The sequence below is a fragment of the Electrophorus electricus genome, chromosome 2 (genome assembly GCF_041902795.1).
Source record: "Electrophorus electricus isolate QZ-2024a chromosome 2, ASM4190279v1, whole genome shotgun sequence".
Taxonomy (NCBI): Eukaryota; Metazoa; Chordata; class Actinopteri; order Gymnotiformes; family Gymnotidae; genus Electrophorus; species Electrophorus electricus.
Genome location: NC_137498.1, coordinates 5,171,227 through 5,192,525, shown reverse-complemented (window position 1 = coordinate 5,192,525; position 21,299 = coordinate 5,171,227). Strand labels below are relative to the sequence as shown.

At 39.4% G+C, this 21,299-nt stretch overlaps 1 protein-coding gene and 5 non-coding genes across 6 annotated transcripts in view; all 6 read left to right on the top strand.

The window, feature by feature from the left end:
- LOC145659971 (alpha-1-antitrypsin homolog) overlaps positions 1-21,299 on the top strand; it is a 268,558-nt gene that overhangs the window by 27,741 nt on the left and 219,518 nt on the right. The gene's annotated exons all lie outside the window — the stretch shown is intronic.
- Positions 17-89, top strand: trnav-cac (transfer RNA valine (anticodon CAC)). Its single transcript has one exon. It is a non-coding gene; the product is annotated as a tRNA-Val (tRNA).
- Positions 5,162-5,234, top strand: trnav-cac (transfer RNA valine (anticodon CAC)). Its single transcript has one exon. It is a non-coding gene; the product is annotated as a tRNA-Val (tRNA).
- On the top strand, positions 7,734-7,806 carry trnav-cac (transfer RNA valine (anticodon CAC)). The gene has a single exon. It is a non-coding gene; the product is annotated as a tRNA-Val (tRNA).
- Positions 10,643-10,715, top strand: trnav-aac (transfer RNA valine (anticodon AAC)). Its single transcript has one exon. It is a non-coding gene; the product is annotated as a tRNA-Val (tRNA).
- Positions 19,716-19,788, top strand: trnav-aac (transfer RNA valine (anticodon AAC)). The gene has a single exon. It is a non-coding gene; the product is annotated as a tRNA-Val (tRNA).

Here is a 21,299-nt window from a genome sequence, read left to right as displayed (position 1 = left end):
CGGCCACTGCTGTAGGGTTTCTGTAGTGTAGTGGTTATCACGTTTGCCTCACACGCGAAAGGTCCCTGGCTCGATACCAGGCAGAAACACAACTCTTGGTAGATGTGTAACTGCTGTCCTTTTAATTGAATGGAGAACCGTTCTTCACTGAGAAAAGTCAGGCTCCTTAATTAATAGCCAAGCTGATTAATTAAAACTCTTAGCATAATGGCTATTCTAATTCAAGTCTTTCAAGCATAAACTTTAGTGAGTGTGTTCTCATTTTGTTTCCTAACAGAGGTTATGCTAATTAGCTGAAATTTAAAAGTTACTTTCATCAAGTCTATGGCAAAGAACAAATCCTTGCAAGGCAATATCAAGCATACACAATTTGTGCAATAGGTTATGCTCTAAATGCCAATGAGAGAACTACAGAGATAAAGTAAAACTCTTCATATTATGCCTAGTTAGCAACAGTCTGTTTCTCGAAGGGTAGGAAACAAGAGAACTTTGGTGGGGTTGTCTGAATTTTCATCCTAATGCTTGAGAAGTCATACTGCTTAGCTAGATTTAAAGCTATGATTTTCAAGCCCCAAAAATGAGCAAAAGCTGGAGAGGCAAAGAAGCATTTTAAAGTGGTTTCTGTAGTGTAGTGCTCAGCATGTTCGCCTGACACGAGAAAGGTCCTCTGTTCCATACCTGGCAGAAACATCCCTCTTGATAGCACAGTAGTTGGGCACGTGCTTTTTGTAAGCAGTGTATCAAGTGGGAGACTCTTTGTGCGGTTTGCCCGTTAGGTCCTCAGACTGAGGCACCAAGCTCCTTGTCTAATCGCAACATCATTTTGTCATAAATCCTGTTGACTAAAAGACCTTTTTGGGGGATCATTATTGATTGATATAGATCTTGAACTCTCTTGATTTGTCTAGAGTAGTGGTCATTGCATTTGCTTTCCAGGTCACATGTCCCAGCTTCCATACTGTGCAGAAGCATTTCTCTTTCATCCATTTTTGGTGTTTACTGTATAAAATGGTTGGAACAAAGGGAAGCATGGGCAGGCGAGGCTAAAGAACTGCACAGGGAAATCAACTTAAACTCAGCATCATGGAACTGCAGCTGAGCTGCTTTTTAACTGCACTCAAAATGGTAAAAGAAGGCAATACTGTTCATGACTTCAAGGTAGAATTGAGAGGAGTGAGGTTCTGAGGACAACTATTGGGACTGCAATGAAAGAGATCTTCGGTTTTTATGGCCTTAAGCAGTGAAGAGCTCACACGGCCCTGCTACATAGGTTTAGAAAGCAAGAACAGAACCTACAATTTTCCAGGACCACCAGTTTGGACTGATGTGTAGGTTGGACTAGAGGGTTCCCTTTCAGCTAAACAGCATTTTTTTTCTGACAGTTTGAATCAGATATTTCTGAAAATTACAATTGTGAACCATTTGAATTTTAGGTACGTCTGCTCATGAAACGCATTTTAGGCCATCCAACATACCCACGAAATTTGCATAAAATGGCAGCTATTTGTGAACTTCCAAATATGAAAGGTTTTGGCATAAATGATGTTCATTCTTTCTCCTAAATAATTTGCACACATTTTCAGTTTTGGGGATGAGCTGGTGAAAAAATTGATCTGAAATTGCAGCGATACCATACTGCATCAAGGCATTTTTGCATGGTGTCTGTAGTCAATTGGTCATCACGTTTGCATTATGTGTGAAAGGACCTTGAATTGAAGCTGAGCAGAAACATTAGCTGGTTCTTTGGTTTCTGTGTCTTCTATTTGAAGTAGACACCAGGGAATCGAATGGCCTTCTTGCAGCAGAGGGAAATGATTTTCTGAACTCCATAGTTACTTCAATTGAGTTCTCCAAGTCCTGTACTCCAAACTCCGGCACTATAACGCATGTGAAATCCCTAACCTCTTCGTCTGCAACTTGGTTCTACATTGTGCAAAATGGAAATTTCAAGATCAGAAGATTACTAGCATCTTAGTATGGACATAAAGAGTAGCTTCTCTGTTGGAAAAAAATATCCCATCACTGTCTCCATTTGCAAACCGAGAAAGTCAATATATGCAGCAGGCTTGTCCTCCGGTGATGCAAGGACTGTGCTTTAGGAGCTGTGTTTAAGGCTGATTTCAATTGTCACAGGGATGATGTAAAACTCATTGTAGCATGATGGGTGTGCTAATCCATGTATTTCAAACAAAATGAAACAAAACAGAAACTCCACGAGTGCATCTGTATTTGATCTCCTAACAGAGATAAGTTATGCTACTTAGCTAATTCTTAAAAGTAACATCCTTATAGTCTCCTGACAATTAAAATCTATGCAAAGCAATGTTAATGATGCAGAATTTGTGCACTAGGGACTGCTTTCCATGCCGATGAATAAGCCTACAGTGATCCGGTAAAGCTCTTCATATTATTCCTAGGGAGTAACATTCTGTCTCTCAAAGGCAATGAAACAAGAAAACATTGCTTGGTGGGATTGAATTTTGCGTCCTAACGCGGAGAAGACAATTCAAGCCAGTTTTTAAACTATGCCTTGCAGGCACCAAAAAGGAGGAAATGCTGGGCTGATCCTGAACGGCCAGTGCTGTAGGGTTTCTGTAGTGTAGTGGTTATCACGTTGGCCTCACACTCGAAAGGTCCCTGGCTCGATACCAGGCAGAAACACAACTCTTGGTAGATGTGTAACTGCTGTCCTTTTAATTGAATGGAGAGCCGTTCTTCACAGAGAAAAGTAAGGCTCCTTAATTAATAGCCAAGCTGATTAATTAAAACTCTTAGCATAATGGCTATTCTAATTCAAGTCTTTCAAGCATAAACTTTAGTGAGTGTGTTCTCATTTTGTTTCCTAACAGAGGTTATGCTAATTAGCTGAAATTTAAAAGTTACTTTCATCAAGTCTATGGCAAATAACAAATCCTTGCAAGGCAATATCAAGCATACACAATTTGTGCAATAGGTTATGCTCTAAATGCCAATGAGAGAACTACAGAGATAAAGTAAAACTCTTCATATTATGCCTAGTTAGCAACAGTCTGTTTCTCGAAGGGTAGGAAACAAGAGAACTTTGGTGGGGTTGTCTGAATTTTCATCCTAATGCTTGAGAAGTCATACTGCTTAGCTAGATTTAAAGCTATGATTTTCAAGCCCCAAAAATGAGCAAAAGCTGGAGAGGCAAAGAAGCATTTTAAAGTGGTTTCTGTAGTGTAGTGCTCAGCATGTTCGCCTGACACGAGAAAGGTCCTCTGTTCCATACCTGGCAGAAACATCCCTCTTGATAGCACAGTAGTTGGGCACGTGCTTTTTGTAAGCAGTGTATCAAGTGGGAGACTCTTTGTGCGGTTTGCCCTTTAGGTCCTCAGACTGAGGCACCAAGCTCCTTGTCTAATCGCAACATCATTTTGGCATAAATCCTGTTGACTAAAAGACCTTTTTGGGGGATCATTATTGATTGATATAGATCTTGAACTCTCTTGATTTGTCTAGAGTAGTGGTCATTGCATTTGCTTTCCAGGTCACATGTCCCAGCTTCCATACTGTGCAGAAGCATTTCTCTTTCATCCATTTTTGGTGTTTACTGTATAAAATGGTTCGAACAAAGGGAAGCATGGGCAGGCGAGGCTAAAGAACTGCACAGGGAAATCAACTTAAACTCAGCATCATGGAACTGCAGCTGAGCTGCTTTTTAACTGCACTCAAAATGGTAAAAGAAGGCAATACTGTTCATGACTTCAAGGTAGAATTGAGAGGAGTGAGGTTCTGAGGACAACTATTGGGACTGCAATGAAAGAGATCTTCGGTTTTTATGGCCTTAAGCAGTGAAGAGCTCACACGGCCCTGCTACATAGGTTTAGAAAGCAAGAACAGAACCTACAATTTTCCAGGACCACCAGTTTGGACTGATATGTAGGTCGGACTAGAGGGTTCCCTTTCAGCTAAACAGCATTTTTTTTCTGACAGTTTGAATCAGATATTTCTGAAAATTACAATTGTGAACCATTTGAATTTTAGGTACGTCTGCTCATGAAACGCATTTTAGGCCATCCAACATACCCACGAAATTTGCATAAAATGGCAGCTATTTGTGAACTTCCAAATATGAAAGGTTTTGGCATAAATGATGTTCATTCTTTCTCCTAAATAATTTGCACACATTTTCAGTTTTGGGGATGAGCTGGTGAAAAAATTGATCTGAAATTGCAGTGATACCATACTGCATCAAGGCATTTTTGCATGGTGTCTGTAGTGAATTGGTCATCACGTTTGCATTATGTGTGAAAGGACCTTGAATTGAAGCTGAGCAGAAACATTAGCTGGTTCTTTTGTTTCTGTGTCTTCTATTTGAAGTAGACACCAGGGAATCGAATGGCCTTCTTGCAGCAGAGGGAAATGATTTTCTGAACTCCATAGTTACTTCAATTGAGTTCTCCAAGTCCTGTACTCCAAACTCCGGCACTATAACGCATGTGAAATCCCTAACCTCTTCGTCTGCAACTTGGTTCTACATTGTGCAAAATGGAAATTTCAAGATCAGAAGATTACTAGCATCTTAGTATGGACATAAAGAGTAGCTTCTCTGTTGGAAAAAAATATCCCATCACTGTCTCCATTTGCAAACCGAGAAAGTCAATATATGCAGCAGGCTTGTCCTCCGGTGATGCAAGGACTGTGCTTTAGGAGCTGTGTTTAAGGCTGATTTCAATTGTCACAGGGATGATGTAAAACTCATTGTAGCATGATGGGGTGTGCTAATCCATGTATTTCAAACAAAATTAAACAAAACAGAAACTCCACGAGTGCATCTGTATTTGATCTCCTAACAGAGATAAGTTATGCTACTTAGCTAATTCTTAAAAGTAACATCCTTATAGTCTCCAGACAATTAAAATCTATGCAAAGCAATGTTAATGATGCAGAATTTGTGCACTAGGGACTGCTTTCCATGCCGATGAATAAGCCTACAGTGGTCCGGTAAAACTCTTCATATTATTCCTAGGGAGTAACATTCTGTCTCTCAAAGGCAATGAAACAAGAAAACATTGCTTGGTGGGATTGAATTTTGCGTCCTAACGGGGAGAAGACAATTCAAGCCAGTTTTTAAACTATGCCTTGCAGGCACCAAAAAGGAGGAAATGCTGGGCTGATCCTGAACGGCTAGTGCTGTAGGGTTTCTGTAGTGTAGTGGTTATCACGTTTGCCTCACACGCGAAAGGTCCCTGGCTCGATACCAGGCAGAAACACGACTCTTGGTAGATGTGTAACTGCTGTCCTTTTAATTGAATGGAGAGCCGTTCTTCACAGAGAAAAGTCAGGCTCCTTAATTAATAGCCAAGCTGATTAATTAAAACTCTTAGCATAATGGCTATTCTAATTCAAGTCTTTCAAGTATAAACTTTAGTGATTGTGTTCTCATTTTGTTTCCTAACAGAGGTTATGCTAATTAGCTGAAATTTAAAAGTTACTTTCATCAAGTCTATGGCAAAGAACAAATCCTTGCAAGGCAATATCAAGCATACACAATTTGTGCAATAGGTTATGCTCTAAATGCCAATGAGAGAACTACAGAGATAAAGTAAAACTCTTCATATTATGCCTAGTTAGCAACAGTCTGTTTCTCGAAGGGTAGGAAACAAGAGAACTTTGGTGGGGTTGTCTGAATTTTCATCCTAATGCTTGAGAAGTCATACTGCTTAGCTAGATTTAAAGCTATGATTTTCAAGCCCCAAAAATGAGCAAAAGCTGGAGAGGCAAAGAAGCATTTTAAAGTGGTTTCTGTAGTGTAGTGCTCAGCATGTTCGCCTGACACGAGAAAGGTCCTCTGTTCCATACCTGGCAGAAACATCCCTCTTGATAGCACAGTAGTTGGGCACGTGCTTTTTGTAAGCAGTGTATCAAGTGGGAGACTCTTTGTGCGGTTTGCCCTTTAGGTCCTCAGACTGAGGCACCAAGCTCCTTGTCTAATCGCAACATCATTTTGGCATAAATCCTGTTGACTAAAAGACCTTTTTGGGGGATCATTATTGATTGATATAGATCTTGAACTCTCTTGATTTGTCTAGAGTAGTGGTCATTGCATTTGCTTTCCAGGTCACATGTCCCAGCTTCCATACTGTGCAGAAGCATTTCTCTTTCATCCATTTTTGGTGTTTACTGTATAAAATGGTTGGAACAAAGGGAAGCATGGGCAGGCGAGGCTAAAGAACTGCACAGGGAAATCAACTTAAACTCAGCATCATGGAACTGCAGCTGAGCTGCTTTTTAACTGCACTCAAAATGGTAAAAGAAGGCAATACTGTTCATGACTTCAAGGTAGAATTGAGAGGAGTGAGGTTCTGAGGACAACTATTGGGACTGCAATGAAAGAGATCTTCGGTTTTTATGGCCTTAAGCAGTGAAGAGCTCACACGGCCCTGCTACATAGGTTTAGAAAGCAAGAACAGAACCTACAATTTTCCAGGACCACCAGTTTGGACTGATGTGTAGGTCGGACTAGAGGGTTCCCTTTCAGCTAAACAGCATTTTTTTTCTGACAGTTTGAATCAGATATTTCTGAAAATTACAATTGTGAACCATTTGAATTTTAGGTACGTCTGCTCATGAAACGCATTTTAGGCCATCCAACATACCCACGAAATTTGCATAAAATGGCAGCTATTTGTGAACTTCCAAATATGAAAGGTTTTGGCATAAATGATGTTCATTCTTTCTCCTAAATAATTTGCACACATTTTCAGTTTTGGTGATGAGCTGGTGAAAAAATTGATCTGAAATTGCAGTGATACCATACTGCATCAAGGCATTTTTGCATGGTGTCTGTAGTGAATTGGTCATCACGTTTGCATTATGTGTGAAAGGACCTTGAATTGAAGCTGAGCAGAAACATTAGCTGGTTCTTTGGTTTCTGTGTCTTCTATTTGAAGTAGACACCAGGGAATCGAATGGCCTTCTTGCAGCAGAGGGAAATGATTTTCTGAACTCCCTAGTTACTTCAATTGAGTTCTCCAAGTCCTGTACTCCAAACTCCGGCACTATAACGCATGTGAAATCCCTAACCTCTTCGTCTGCAACTTGGTTCTACATTGTGCAAAATGGAAATTTCAAGATCAGAAGATTACTAGCATCTTAGTATGGACATAAAGAGTAGCTTCTCTGTTGGAAAAAAATATCCCATCACTGTCTCCATTTGCAAACCGAGAAAGTCAATATATGCAGCAGGCTTGTCCTCCGGTGATGCAAGGACTGTGCTTTAGGAGCTGTGTTTAAGGCTGATTTCAATTGTCACAGGGATGATGTAAAACTCATTGTAGCATGATGGGTGTGCTAATCCATGTATTTCAAACAAAATTAAACAAAACAGAAACTCCACGAGTGCATCTGTATTTGATCTCCTAACAGAGATAAGTTATGCTACTTAGCTAATTCTTAAAAGTAACATCCTTATAGTCTCCTGACAATTAAAATCTATGCAAAGCAATGTTAATGATGCAGAATTTGTGCACTAGGGACTGCTTTCCATGCCGATGAATAAGCCTACAGTGATCTGGTAAAACTCTTCATATTATTCCTAGGGAGTAACATTCTGTCTCTCAAAGGCAATGAAACAAGAAAACATTGCTTGGTGGGATTGAATTTTGCGTCCTAACGGGGAGAAGACAATTCAAGCCAGTTTTTAAACTATGCCTTGCAGGCACCAAAAAGGAGGAAATGCTGGGCTGATCCTGAACGGCCAGTGCTGTAGGGTTTCTGTAGTGTAGTGGTTATCACGTTTGCCTCACACGCGAAAGGTCCCTGGCTCGATACCAGGCAGAAACACGACTCTTGGTAGATGTGTAACTGCTGTCCTTTTAATTGAATGGAGAGCCGTTCTTCACAGAGAAAAGTCAGGCTCCTTAATTAATAGCCAAGCTGATTAATTAAAACTCTTAGCATAATGGCTATTCTAATTCAAGTCTTTCAAGCATAAACTTTAGTGAGTGTGTTCTCATTTTGTTTCCTAACAGAGGTTATGCTAATTAGCTGAAATTTAAAAGTTACTTTCATCAAGTCTATGGCAAAGAACAAATCCTTGCAAGGCAATATCAAGCATACACAATTTGTGCAATAGGTTATGCTCTAAATGCCAATGAGAGAACTACAGAGATAAAGTAAAACTCTTCATATTATGCCTAGTTAGCAACAGTCTGTTTCTCGAAGGGTAGGAAACAAGAGAACTTTGGTGGGGTTGTCTGAATTTTCATCCTAATGCTTGAGAAGTCATACTGCTTAGCTAGATTTAAAGCTATGATTTTCAAGCCCCAAAAATGAGCAAAAGCTGGAGAGGCAAAGAAGCATTTTAAAGTGGTTTCTGTAGTGTAGTGCTCAGCATGTTCGCCTGACACGAGAAAGGTCCTCTGTTCCATACCTGGCAGAAACATCCCTCTTGATAGCACAGTAGTTGGGCACGTGCTTTTTGTAAGCAGTGTATCAAGTGGGAGACTCTTTGTGCGGTTTGCCCTTTAGGTCCTCAGACTGAGGCACCAAGCTCCTTGTCTAATCGCAACATCATTTTGGCATAAATCCTGTTGACTAAAAGACCTTTTTGGGGGATCATTATTGATTGATATAGATCTTGAACTCTCTTGATTTGTCTAGAGTAGTGGTCATTGCATTTGCTTTCCAGGTCACATGTCCCAGCTTCCATACTGTGCAGAAGCATTTCTCTTTCATCCATTTTTGGTGTTTACTGTATAAAATGGTTGGAACAAAGGGAAGCATGGGCAGGCGAGGCTAAAGAACTGCACAGGGAAATCAACTTAAACTCAGCATCATGGAACTGCAGCTGAGCTGCTTTTTAACTGCACTCAAAATGGTAAAAGAAGGCAATACTGTTCATGACTTCAAGGTAGAATTGAGAGGAGTGAGGTTCTGAGGACAACTATTGGGACTGCAATGAAAGAGATCTTCGGTTTTTATGGCCTTAAGCAGTGAAGAGCTCACACGGCCCTGCTACATAGGTTTAGAAAGCAAGAACAGAACCTACAATTTTCCAGGACCACCAGTTTGGACTGATGTGTAGGTCGGACTAGAGGGTTCCCTTTCAGCTAAACAGCATTTTTTTCTGACAGTTTGAATCAGATATTTCTGAAAATTACAATTGTGAACCATTTGAATTTTAGGTACGTCTGCTCATGAAACGCATTTTAGGCCATCCAACATACCCACGAAATTTGCATAAAATGGCAGCTATTTGTGAACTTCCAAATATGAAAGGTTTTGGCCTAAATGATGTTCATTCTTTCTCCTAAATAATTTGCACACATTTTCAGTTTTGGGGATGAGCTGGTGAAAAAATTGTTCTGAAATTGCAGTGATACCATACTGCATCAAGGCATTTTTGCATGGTGTCTGTAGTGAATTGGTCATCACGTTTGCATTATGTGTGAAAGGACCTTGAATTGAAGCTGAGCAGAAACATTAGCTGGTTCTTTGGTTTCTGTGTCTTCTATTTGAAGTAGACACCAGGGAATCGAATGGCCTTCTTGCAGCAGAGGGAAATGATTTTCTGAACTCCCTAGTTACTTCAATTGAGTTCTCCAAGTCCTGTACTCCAAACTCCGGCACTATAACGCATGTGAAATCCCTAACCTCTTCGTCTGCAACTTGGTTCTACATTGTGCAAAATGGAAATTTCAAGATCAGAAGATTACTAGCATCTTAGTATGGACATAAAGAGTAGCTTCTCTGTTGGAAAAAAATATCCCATCACTGTCTCCATTTGCAAACCGAGAAAGTCAATATATGCAGCAGGCTTGTCCTCCGGTGATGCAAGGACTGTGCTTTAGGAGCTGTGTTTAAGGCTGATTTCAATTGTCACAGGGATGATGTAAAACTCATTGTAGCATGATGGGTGTGCTAATCCATGTATTTCAAACAAAATTAAACAAAACAGAAACTCCACGAGTGCATCTGTATTTGATCTCCTAACAGAGATAAGTTATGCTACTTAGCTAATTCTTAAAAGTAACATCCTTATAGTCTCCTGACAATTAAAATCTATGCAAAGCAATGTTAATGATGCAGAATTTGTGCACTAGGGACTGCTTTCCATGCCAATGAAACAGCTTCCAGTGATCAGGTAAAGTTCTTCATATTATTCCTAGAGAGTAACATTCTGTCTCTCAAAGGCAATGAAACAAGTAAACATTGGTTGCTGGGTTTGAATTTTGCGTCCTAATGGGGTGAAGACAATTCAAGCCAGTTTCTTAAACATTACTACAGGAAGCATAAACTTTGGTGAGTGTGTTCTCATTTTGTTTCCCAACAGAGGTTATGCTAATTAGCTGAATTTCAAAAGTTAATTTCATCAATTCTATGGCAAAGAAAAAATCCTTGCAAGGCAATGTCAAGCATACAGAATTTGCGCAATAGGTTATGCTCTATATGCCAATGAGGGAACTACAGAGATAAAGTAAAACTCTTCATAATATGCCTAGTTAGCAACAGTCTGTTCCTCAAATGGTAAGAAACAAGAGAACTTTGGTGGGGTTGTGAGAATTTCCATCCTAATGATTGAGAAGTCAGACTCCTTAGCCAGATTTAAAGCTATGATTTTCAAGTGCCAAAAATGAGCAAAAGCTGGAGAGTGAGCCCAAAGAATCTGTTAACAGTGGTTTCTGTAGTGTAGTGGTCATCACATTCGCCTAACACGTGAAAGGTCCTCAGTTCGAAACTGGGCAGAAACATCCCTCTTGATAGCACACTAGTGGGGCAATTGTTGTTTGTAAACAGTGTATGAAGTGGTTCTCTTTTTGCAGTTTGCCCTTTAGGTCCTGAGACTGAGACGCCAAGCTCCTTGTCTAATCGCAGCATCATTTTGTCATAAATCCTGTTAACAACCAGACCTTTTGGGGGTATAATTATTGATTGATATAGATGTTGAACACTCTTGATTTTTCTAGAGTAGTGGTCAATGCATTTGCTTTCCAGGTCACAGGTCCCAGTTTATATACTGTGCAGAAGCATTTCTCATCCATTTTTGCTGTTTGAAATAGTTGGAACAAAGGGAAGCATGGGCAGGTGAGGCTAAAGAACTGCACAGGGAAATCAACTTAAACTCAGCATCATGGAACTGCAGCTGAGCTGCTTTTTAACTGTATTCAAAACGTTAAAAGAAGGCAATACTGTTCATGACTTCAAAGTACAATTGAGATGAGTCAGGTTCTGAGCACAACTATTGGGACTGCAAAGAAAAAGATCTTCGGGTTTTATGGCCTTAAGCAGTGAAGATCTCACATGGCCCTGCTGCATAAGTTTAGAAAGCCAGAACAGAACCTACCATTTTCCAGGACCACCAGTTTGGACTGAAGTGTCGCTCGGACTAGAGGGTTTCCTGTCAGCTATCCAATATTTTTTCTGCAAGTTTGAATCAGATATTTCTGAAAAATTGGAATTGTGAACCAATTGAATTTTAGGTACATCTGCTCATTATTAGCATTTTAGGCCATCCAACATACCCACTAAATTTGCGTAAAATGGCAGCTATTTGTGAACTTGCTAATATGAAAGGTTTTGGCATAAATGTTATTCATTCTTTTACTCAATAACTTGCACTCATTATCAGTTTTGGGTATGAGTTGGTGAAAAGATTGTTCTGAAAGTGCATTGATACCATACTGCATCAAGCTGTCTTTGCATGATTTCTGTAGTGAAGTGGTCATCACCTTTGCATTATACGTAAAAGGTCCTTGAATTGAAGCTGAGCAGAAACAGTAGTTGGTTCTTGGGTTTCTGACTCTTGTATTTGAAGTAGACATCAGGGAATCGAATGGCCTTCTTGCAGCAGAGTGAAAAGATTTTTTGAACTCCCTACTTACTCCGATTGAGTTCTCCAATTCCTGTACTCCAAAATCTGGCACTATAACTCATGTGAAATCCCCAACGTCTTCTTCTGCAACTTGGTTCCACATTGTGCAAAATTAAAATTTCAAGATCAGAAGATTACTATCATCTTAGTATGGACATAAACAGTAGTTTCTCTGTTGGGGCTCTATTTGCAAACTGAGAAAGTCAATATATACAGCACACTTTTGCTCCGGTGATGCAAGGACTGTGCTTTAGGAGCTGTGCTTAAGGCTGATTTCAATTGTCACAGGCATGATGTAAAACTCATTGTAGCATGATGGGTGTGCTAATCCATGTATTTCAAACAAAAGTAAACAAAACAGAAACACCACGAGTGCATCTGTATTTGATCTACTAACAGAGATAAGTTATGCTACTTAGCTAATTCTTAAAAGTAAATTCCTTCTAGTCTCCTGCCAATTAAAATCCATGCAAAGCAATGTTTATGATGCAGAATCTGTGCACTAGGGATTGCTTTCCATGCCAGTGAAACAGTTTCCAGTGATCAGGTAAAGTTCTTCATATTATTCCTAGAGAGTAACATTCTGTCTCTCAAAGGCAATGAAACAAGTGAACATTGCTTGCTGGGTTTGAATTTTGTCTCCTAATGGGGTGAAGACAATTCAAGCCAGTTTCTTAAACATTACTACAGGAAGCATAAACTTTGGTGAGTGTGTTCTCATTTTGTTTCCCAAGAGAGGTTATGCTAATTAGCTGAATTTCAAAAGTTAATTTCATCAATTCTATGGCAAAGAAAAAATCCTTGCAAGGCAATGTCAAGCATACAGAATTTGCGCAATAGGTTATGCTCTATATGCCAATGAGGGAACTACAGAGATAAAGTAAAACTCTTCATAATATGCCTAGTTAGCAACAGTCTGTTCCTCAAATGGTAAGAAACAAGAGAACTTTGGTGGGGTTGTGAGAATTTCCATCCTAATGATTGAGAAGTCAGACTCCTTAGCCAGATTTAAAGCTATGATTTTCAAGTGCCAAAAATGAGCAAAAGCTGGAGAGTGAGCCCAAAGAACGTTTTAACAGTGGTTTCTGTAGTGTAGTGGTCATCACATTCGCCAAACACACGAAAGGTCCTCAGTTTGAAACTGGGCAGAAACATCCCTCTTGATAGCACACTAGTGGGGCAATTGTTGTGTGTATGAAGTGGTTCTCTTTTTGCAGTTTGCCCTTTAGGTCCTGAGACTGAGACGCCAAGCTCCTTGTCTAATCGCAGCATCATTTTGTCATAAATCCTGTTAACAACCAGACCTTTTGGGGGTATAATTATTGATTGATATAGATGTTGAACACTCTTGATTTTTCTAGAGTAGTGGTCAATGCATTTGCTTTCCAGGTCACAGGTCCCAGTTTATATACTGTGCAGAAGCATTTCTCATCCATTTTTGCTGTTTGAAATAGTTGGAACAAAGGGAAGCATGGGCAGGTGAGGCTAAAGAACTGCACAGGGAAATCAACTTAAACTCAGCATCATGGAACTGCAGCTGAGCTGCTTTTTAACTGTATTCAAAACATTAAAAGAAGGCAATACTGTTCATGACTTCAAAGTACAATTGAGATGAGTGAGGTTCTGAGCACAACTATTGGGACTGCAAAGAAAAAGATCTTCGGGTTTTGTGGCCTTAAGCAGTGAAGATCTCACATGGCCCTGCTGCATAAGTTTAGAAAGCCAGAACAGAACCTACCATTTTCCAGGACCACCAGTTTGGACTGAAGTGTCGCTCGGACTAGAGGGTTTCCTGTCAGCTATCCAATATTTTTTCTGCAAGTTTGAATCAGATATTTCTGAAAAATTGGACTTGTGAACCATTTGAATTTTAGGTACATCTGCTCATTATTAGCATTTTAGGCCATCCAACATACCCACTAAATTTGCGTAAAATGGCAGCTATTTGTGAACTTGCAAATATGAAAGGTTTTGGCATAAATTATATTCATTCTTTTACTCAATAACTTGCACTCATTATCAGTTTTGGGTATGAGTTGGTGAAAAGATTGTTCTGAAAGTGCATTGATACCATACTGCATCAAGGAGTCTTTGCATGATTTCTGTAGTGAAGTGGTCATCACCTTTGCATTATACGTAAAAGGTCCTTGAATTGAAGCTGAGCAGAAACAGTAGTTGGTTCTTGGGTTTCTGACTCTTGTATTTGAAGTAGACATCAGGGAATCGAATGGCCTTCTTGCAGCAGAGTGAAAAGATTTTTTGAACTCCCTACTTACTCCGATTGAGTTCTCCAATTCCTGTACTCCAAAATCTGGCACTATAACTCATGTGAAATCCCCAACGTCTTCTTCTGCAACTTGGTTCCACATTGTGCAAAATTAAAATTTCAAGATCAGAAGATTACTATCATCTTAGTATGGACATAAACAGTAGTTTCTCTGTTGGGGCTCTATTTGCAAACTGAGAAAGTCAATATATACAGCACACTTTTGCTCCGGTGATGCAAGGACTGTGCTTTAGGAGCTGTGCTTAAGGCTGATTTCAATTGTCACAGGCATGATGTAAAACTCATTGTAGCATGATGGGTGTGCTAATCCATGTATTTCAAACAAAAGTAAACAAAACAGAAACACCACGAGTGCATCTGTATTTGATCTACTAACAGAGATAAGTTATGCTACTTAGCTAATTCTTAAAAGTAAATTCCTTCTAGTCTCCTGCCAATTAAAATCCATGCAAAGCAATGTTTATGATGCAGAATCTGTGCACTAGGGATTGCTTTCCATGCCAGTGAAACAGTTTCCAGTGATCAGGTAAAGTTCTTCATATTATTCCTAGAGAGTAACATTCTGTCTCTCAAAGGCAATGAAACAAGTGAACATTGCTTGCTGGGTTTGAATTTTGTCTCCTAATGGGGTGAAGACAATTCAAGCCAGTTTCTTAAACATTACTACAGGAAGCATAAACTTTGGTGAGTGTGTTCTCATTTTGTTTCCCAAGAGAGGTTATGCTAATTAGCTGCATTTCAAAAGTTAATTTCATCAATTCTATGGCAAAGAAAAAATCCTTGCAAGGCAATGTCAAGCATACAGAATTTGCGCAATAGGTTATGCTCTATATGCCAATGAGGGAACTACAGAGATAAAGTAAAACTCTTCATAATATGCCTAGTTAGCAACAGTCTGTTCCTCAAATGGTAAGAAACAAGAGAACTTTGGTGGGGTTGTGAGAATTTCCATCCTAATGATTGAGAAGTCAGACTCCTTAGCCAGATTTAAAGCTATGATTTTCAAGTGCCAAAAATGAGCAAAAGCTGGAGAGTGAGCCCAAAGAACGTTTTAACAGTGGTTTCTGTAGTGTAGTGGTCATCACATTCGCCAAACACACGAAAGGTCCTCAGTTTGAAACTGGGCAGAAACATCCCTCTTGATAGCACACTAGTGGGGCAATTGTTGTGTGTATGAAGTGGTTCTCTTTTTGCAGTTTGCCCTTTAGGTCCTGAGACTGAGACGCCAAGCTCCTTGTCTAATCGCAGCATCATTTTGTCATAAATCCTGTTAACAACCAGACCTTTTGGGGGTATAATTATTGATTGATATAGATGTTGAACACTCTTGATTTTTCTAGAGTAGTGGTCAATGCATTTGCTTTCCAGGTCACAGGTCCCAGTTTATATACTGTGCAGAAGCATTTCTCATCCATTTTTGCTGTTTGAAATAGTTGGAACAAAGGGAAGCATGGGCAGGTGAGGCTAAAGAACTGCACAGGGAAATCAACTTAAACTCAGCATCATGGAACTGCAGCTGAGCTGCTTTTTAACTGTATTCAAAACATTAAAAGAAGGCAATACTGTTCATGACTTCAAAGTACAATTGAGATGAGTGAGGTTCTGAGCACAACTATTGGGACTGCAAAGAAAAAGATCTTCGGGTTTTGTGGCCTTAAGCAGTGAAGATCTCACATGGCCCTGCTGCATAAGTTTAGAAAGCCAGAACAGAACCTACCATTTTCCAGGACCACCAGTTTGGACTGAAGTGTCGCTCGGACTAGAGGGTTTCCTGTCAGCTATCCAATATTTTTTCTGCAAGTTTGAATCAGATATTTCTGAAAAATTGGACTTGTGAACCATTTGAATTTTAGGTACATCTGCTCATTATTAGCATTTTAGGCCATCCAACATACCCACTAAATTTGCGTAAAATGGCAGCTATTTGTGAACTTGCAAATATGAAAGGTTTTGGCATAAATTATATTCATTCTTTTACTCAATAACTTGCACTCATTATCAGTTTTGGGTATGAGTTGGTGAAAAGATTGTTCTGAAAGTGCATTGATACCATACTGCATCAAGGAGTCTTTGCATGATTTCTGTAGTGAAGTGGTCATCACCTTTGCATTATACGTAAAAGGTCCTTGAATTGAAGCTGAGCAGAAACAGTAGTTGGTTCTTGGGTTTCTGACTCTTGTATTTGAAGTAGACATCAGGGAATCGAATGGCCTTCTTGCAGCAGAGTGAAAAGATTTTTTGAACTCCCTACTTACTCCGATTGAGTTCTCCAATTCCTGTACTCCAAAATCTGGCACTATAACTCATGTGAAATCCCCAACGTCTTCTTCTGCAACTTGGTTCCACATTGTGCAAAATTAAAATTTCAAGATCAGAAGATTACTATCATCTTAGTATGGACATAAACAGTAGTTTCTCTGTTGGGGCTCTATTTGCAAACTGAGAAAGTCAATATATACAGCACACTTTTGCTCCGGTGATGCAAGGACTGTGCTTTAGGAGCTGTGCTTAAGGCTGATTTCAATTGTCACAGGCATGATGTAAAACTCATTGTAGCATGATGGGTGTGCTAATCCATGTATTTCAAACAAAAGTAAACAAAACAGAAACACCACGAGTGCATCTGTATTTGATCTACTAACAGAGATAAGTTATGCTACTTAGCTAATTCTTAAAAGTAAATTCCTTCTAGTCTCCTGCCAATTAAAATCCATGCAAAGCAATGTTTATGATGCAGAATCTGTGCACTAGGGATTGCTTTCCATGCCAGTGAAACAGTTTCCAGTGATCAGGTAAAGTTCTTCATATTATTCCTAGAGAGTAACATTCTGTCTCTCAAAGGCAATGAAACAAGTGAACATTGCTTGCTGGGTTTGAATTTTGTCTCCTAATGGGGTGAAGACAATTCAAGCCAGTTTCTTAAACATTACTACAGGAAGCATAAACTTTGGTGAGTGTGTTCTCATTTTGTTTCCCAAGAGAGGTTATGCTAATTAGCTGCATTTCAAAAGTTAATTTCATCAATTCTATGGCAAAGAAAAAATCCTTGCAAGGCAATGTCAAGCATACAGAATTTGCGCAATAGGTTATGCTCTATATGCCAATGAGGGAACTACAGAGATAAAGTAAAACTCTTCATAATATGCCTAGTTAGCAACAGTCTGTTCCTCAAATGGTAAGAAACAAGAGAACTTTGGTGGGGTTGTGAGAATTTCCATCCTAATGATTGAGAAGTCAGACTCCTTAGCCAGATTTAAAGCTATGATTTTCAAGTGCCAAAAATGAGCAAAAGCTGGAGAGTGAGCCCAAAGAACGTTTTAACAGTGGTTTCTGTAGTGTAGTGGTCATCACATTCGCCAAACACACGAAAGGTCCTCAGTTTGAAACTGGGCAGAAACATCCCTCTTGATAGCACACTAGTGGGGCAATTGTTGTGTGTATGAAGTGGTTCTCTTTTTGCAGTTTGCCCTTTAGGTCCTGAGACTGAGACGCCAAGCTCCTTGTCTAATCGCAGCATCATTTTGTCATAAATCCTGTTAACAACCAGACCTTTTGGGGGTATAATTATTGATTGATATAGATGTTGAACACTCTTGATTTTTCTAGAGTAGTGGTCAATGCATTTGCTTTCCAGGTCACAGGTCCCAGTTTATATACTGTGCAGAAGCATTTCTCATCCATTTTTGCTGTTTGAAATAGTTGGAACAAAGGGAAGCATGGGCAGGTGAGGCTAAAGAACTGCACAGGGAAATCAACTTAAACTCAGCATCATGGAACTGCAGCTGAGCTGCTTTTTAACTGTATTCAAAACATTAAAAGAAGGCAATACTGTTCATGACTTCAAAGTACAATTGAGATGAGTGAGGTTCTGAGCACAACTATTGGGACTGCAAAGAAAAAGATCTTCGGGTTTTGTGGCCTTAAGCAGTGAAGATCTCACATGGCCCTGCTGCATAAGTTTAGAAAGCCAGAACAGAACCTACCATTTTCCAGGACCACCAGTTTGGACTGAAGTGTCGCTCGGACTAGAGGGTTTCCTGTCAGCTATCCAATATTTTTTCTGCAAGTTTGAATCAGATATTTCTGAAAAATTGGACTTGTGAACCATTTGAATTTTAGGTACATCTGCTCATTATTAGCATTTTAGGCCATCCAACATACCCACTAAATTTGCGTAAAATGGCAGCTATTTGTGAACTTGCAAATATGAAAGGTTTTGGCATAAATTATATTCATTCTTTTACTCAATAACTTGCACTCATTATCAGTTTTGGGTATGAGTTGGTGAAAAGATTGTTCTGAAAGTGCATTGATACCATACTGCATCAAGGAGTCTTTGCATGATTTCTGTAGTGAAGTGGTCATCACCTTTGCATTATACGTAAAAGGTCCTTGAATTGAAGCTGAGCAGAAACAGTAGTTGGTTCTTGGGTTTCTGACTCTTGTATTTGAAGTAGACATCAGGGAATCGAATGGCCTTCTTGCAGCAGAGTGAAAAGATTTTTTGAACTCCCTACTTACTCCGATTGAGTTCTCCAATTCCTGTACTCCAAAATCTGGCACTATAACTCATGTGAAATCCCCAACGTCTTCTTCTGCAACTTGGTTCCACATTGTGCAAAATTAAAATTTCAAGATCAGAAGATTACTATCATCTTAGTATGGACATAAAGAGTAGTTTCTCTGTTGGGGCTCTATTTGCAAACCGAGAAAGTCAATATATGCAGCAGGCTTGTCCTCCGGTGATGCAAGGACTGTGCTTTAGGAGCTGTGTTTAAGGCTGATTTCAATTGTCACAGGGATGATGTAAAACTCATTGTAGCATGATGGGTGTGCTAATCCATGTATTTCAAACAAAAGTAAACAAAACAGAAACACCACGAGTGCATCTGTATTTGATCTACTAACAGAGATAAGTTATGCTACTTAGCTAATTCTTAAAAGTAAATTCCTTCTAGTCTCCTGACAATTAAAATCCATGCAAAGCAATGTTTATGATGCAGAATCTGTGCACTAGGGATTGCTTTCCATGCCAATGAAACAGCTTCCAGTGATCAGGTAAAGTTCTTCATATTATTCCTAGAGAGTAACATTCTGTCTCTCAAAGGCAATGAAACAAGTAAACATTGGTTGCTGGGTTTGAATTTTGCGTCCTAATGGGGTGAAGACAATTCAAGCCAGTTTCTTAAACATTACTACAGGAAGCATAAACTTTGGTGAGTGTGTTCTCATTTTGTTTCCCAACAGAGGTTATGCTAATTAGCTGAATTTCAAAAGTTAATTTCATCAATTCTATGGCAAAGAAAAAATCCTTGCAAGGCAATGTCAAGCATACAGAATTTGCGCAATAGGTTATGCTCTATATGCCAATGAGGGAACTACAGAGATAAAGTAAAACTCTTCATAATATGCCTAGTTAGCAACAGTCTGTTCCTCAAATGGTAAGAAACAAGAGAACTTTGGTGGGGTTGTGAGAATTTCCATCCTAATGATTGAGAAGTCAGACTCCTTAGCCAGATTTAAAGCTATGATTTTCAAGTGCCAAAAATGAGCAAAAGCTGGAGAGTGAGCCCAAAGAACCTTTTAACAGTGGTTTCTGTAGTGTAGTGGTCATCACATTCGCCTAACACGCGAAAGGTCCTCAGTTCGAAACTGGGCAGAAACATCTCTCTTGATAGCACACTAGTGGGGCAATTGTTGTGTGTATGAAGTGGTTCTCTTTTTGCAGTTTGCCCTTTAGGTCCTGAGACTGAGACGCCAAGCTCCTTGTCTAATCGCAGCATCATTTTGTCATAAATCCTGTTAACAACCAGACCTTTTGGGGGTATAATTATTGATTGATATAGATGTTGAACACTCTTGATTTTTCTAGAGTAGTGGTCAATGCATTTGCTTTCCAGGTCACAGGTCCCAGTTTATATACTGTGCAGAAGCATTTCTCATCCATTTTTGCTGTTTGAAATAGTTGGAACAAAGGGAAGCATGGGCAGGTGAGGCTAAAGAACTGCACAGGGAAATCAACTTAAACTCAGCATCATGGAACTGCAGCTGAGCTGCTTTTTAACTGTATTCAAAACGTTAAAAGAAGGCAATACTGTTCATGACTTCAAAGTACAATTGAGATGAGTGAGGTTCTGAGCACAACTATTGGGACTGCAAAGAAAAAGATCTTCGGGTTTTATGGCCTTAAGCAGTGAAGATCTCACATGGCCCTGCTGCATAAGTTTAGAAAGCCAGAACAGAACCTACCATTTTCCAGGACCACCAGTTTGGACTGAAGTGTCGCTCGGACTAGAGGGTTTCCTGTCAGCTATCCAATATTTTTTCTGCAAGTTTGAATCAGATATTTCTGAAAAATTGGAATTGTGAACCAATTGAATTTTAGGTACATCTGCTCATTATTAGCATTTTAGGCCATCCAACATACCCACTAAATTTGCGTAAAATGGCAGCTATTTGTGAACTTGCTAATATGAAAGGTTTTGGCATAAATGATATTCATTCTTTTACTCAATAACTTGCACTCATTATCAGTTTTGGGTATGAGTTGGTGAAAAGATTGTTCTGAAAGTGCATTGATACCATACTGCATCAAGCTGTCTTTGCATGATTTCTGTAGTGAAGTGGTCATCACCTTTGCATTATACGTAAAAGGTCCTTGAATTGAAGCTGAGCAGAAACAGTAGTTGGTTCTTGGGTTTCTGACTCTTGTATTTGAAGTAGACATCAGGGAATCGAATGGCCTTCTTGCAGCAGAGTGAAAAGATTTTTTGAACTCCCTACTTACTCCGATTGAGTTCTCCAATTCCTGTACTCCAAACTCTGGCACTATAACTCATGTGAAATCCCCAACGTCTTCTTCTGCAACTTGGTTCCACATTGTGCAAAATTAAAATTTCAAGATCAGAAGATTACTATCATCTTAGTATGGACATAAAGAGTAGTTTCTCTGTTGGGGCTCTATTTGCAAACTGAGAAAGTCAATATATGCAGCACACTTTTGCTCCGGTGATGCAAGGACTGTGCTTTAGGAGCTGTGCTTAAGGCTGATTTCAATTGTCACAGGCATGATGTAAAACTCATTGTAGCATGATGGGTGTGCTAATCCATGTATTTCAAACAAAAGTAAACAAAACAGAAACACCACGAGTGCATCTGTATTTGATCTACTAACAG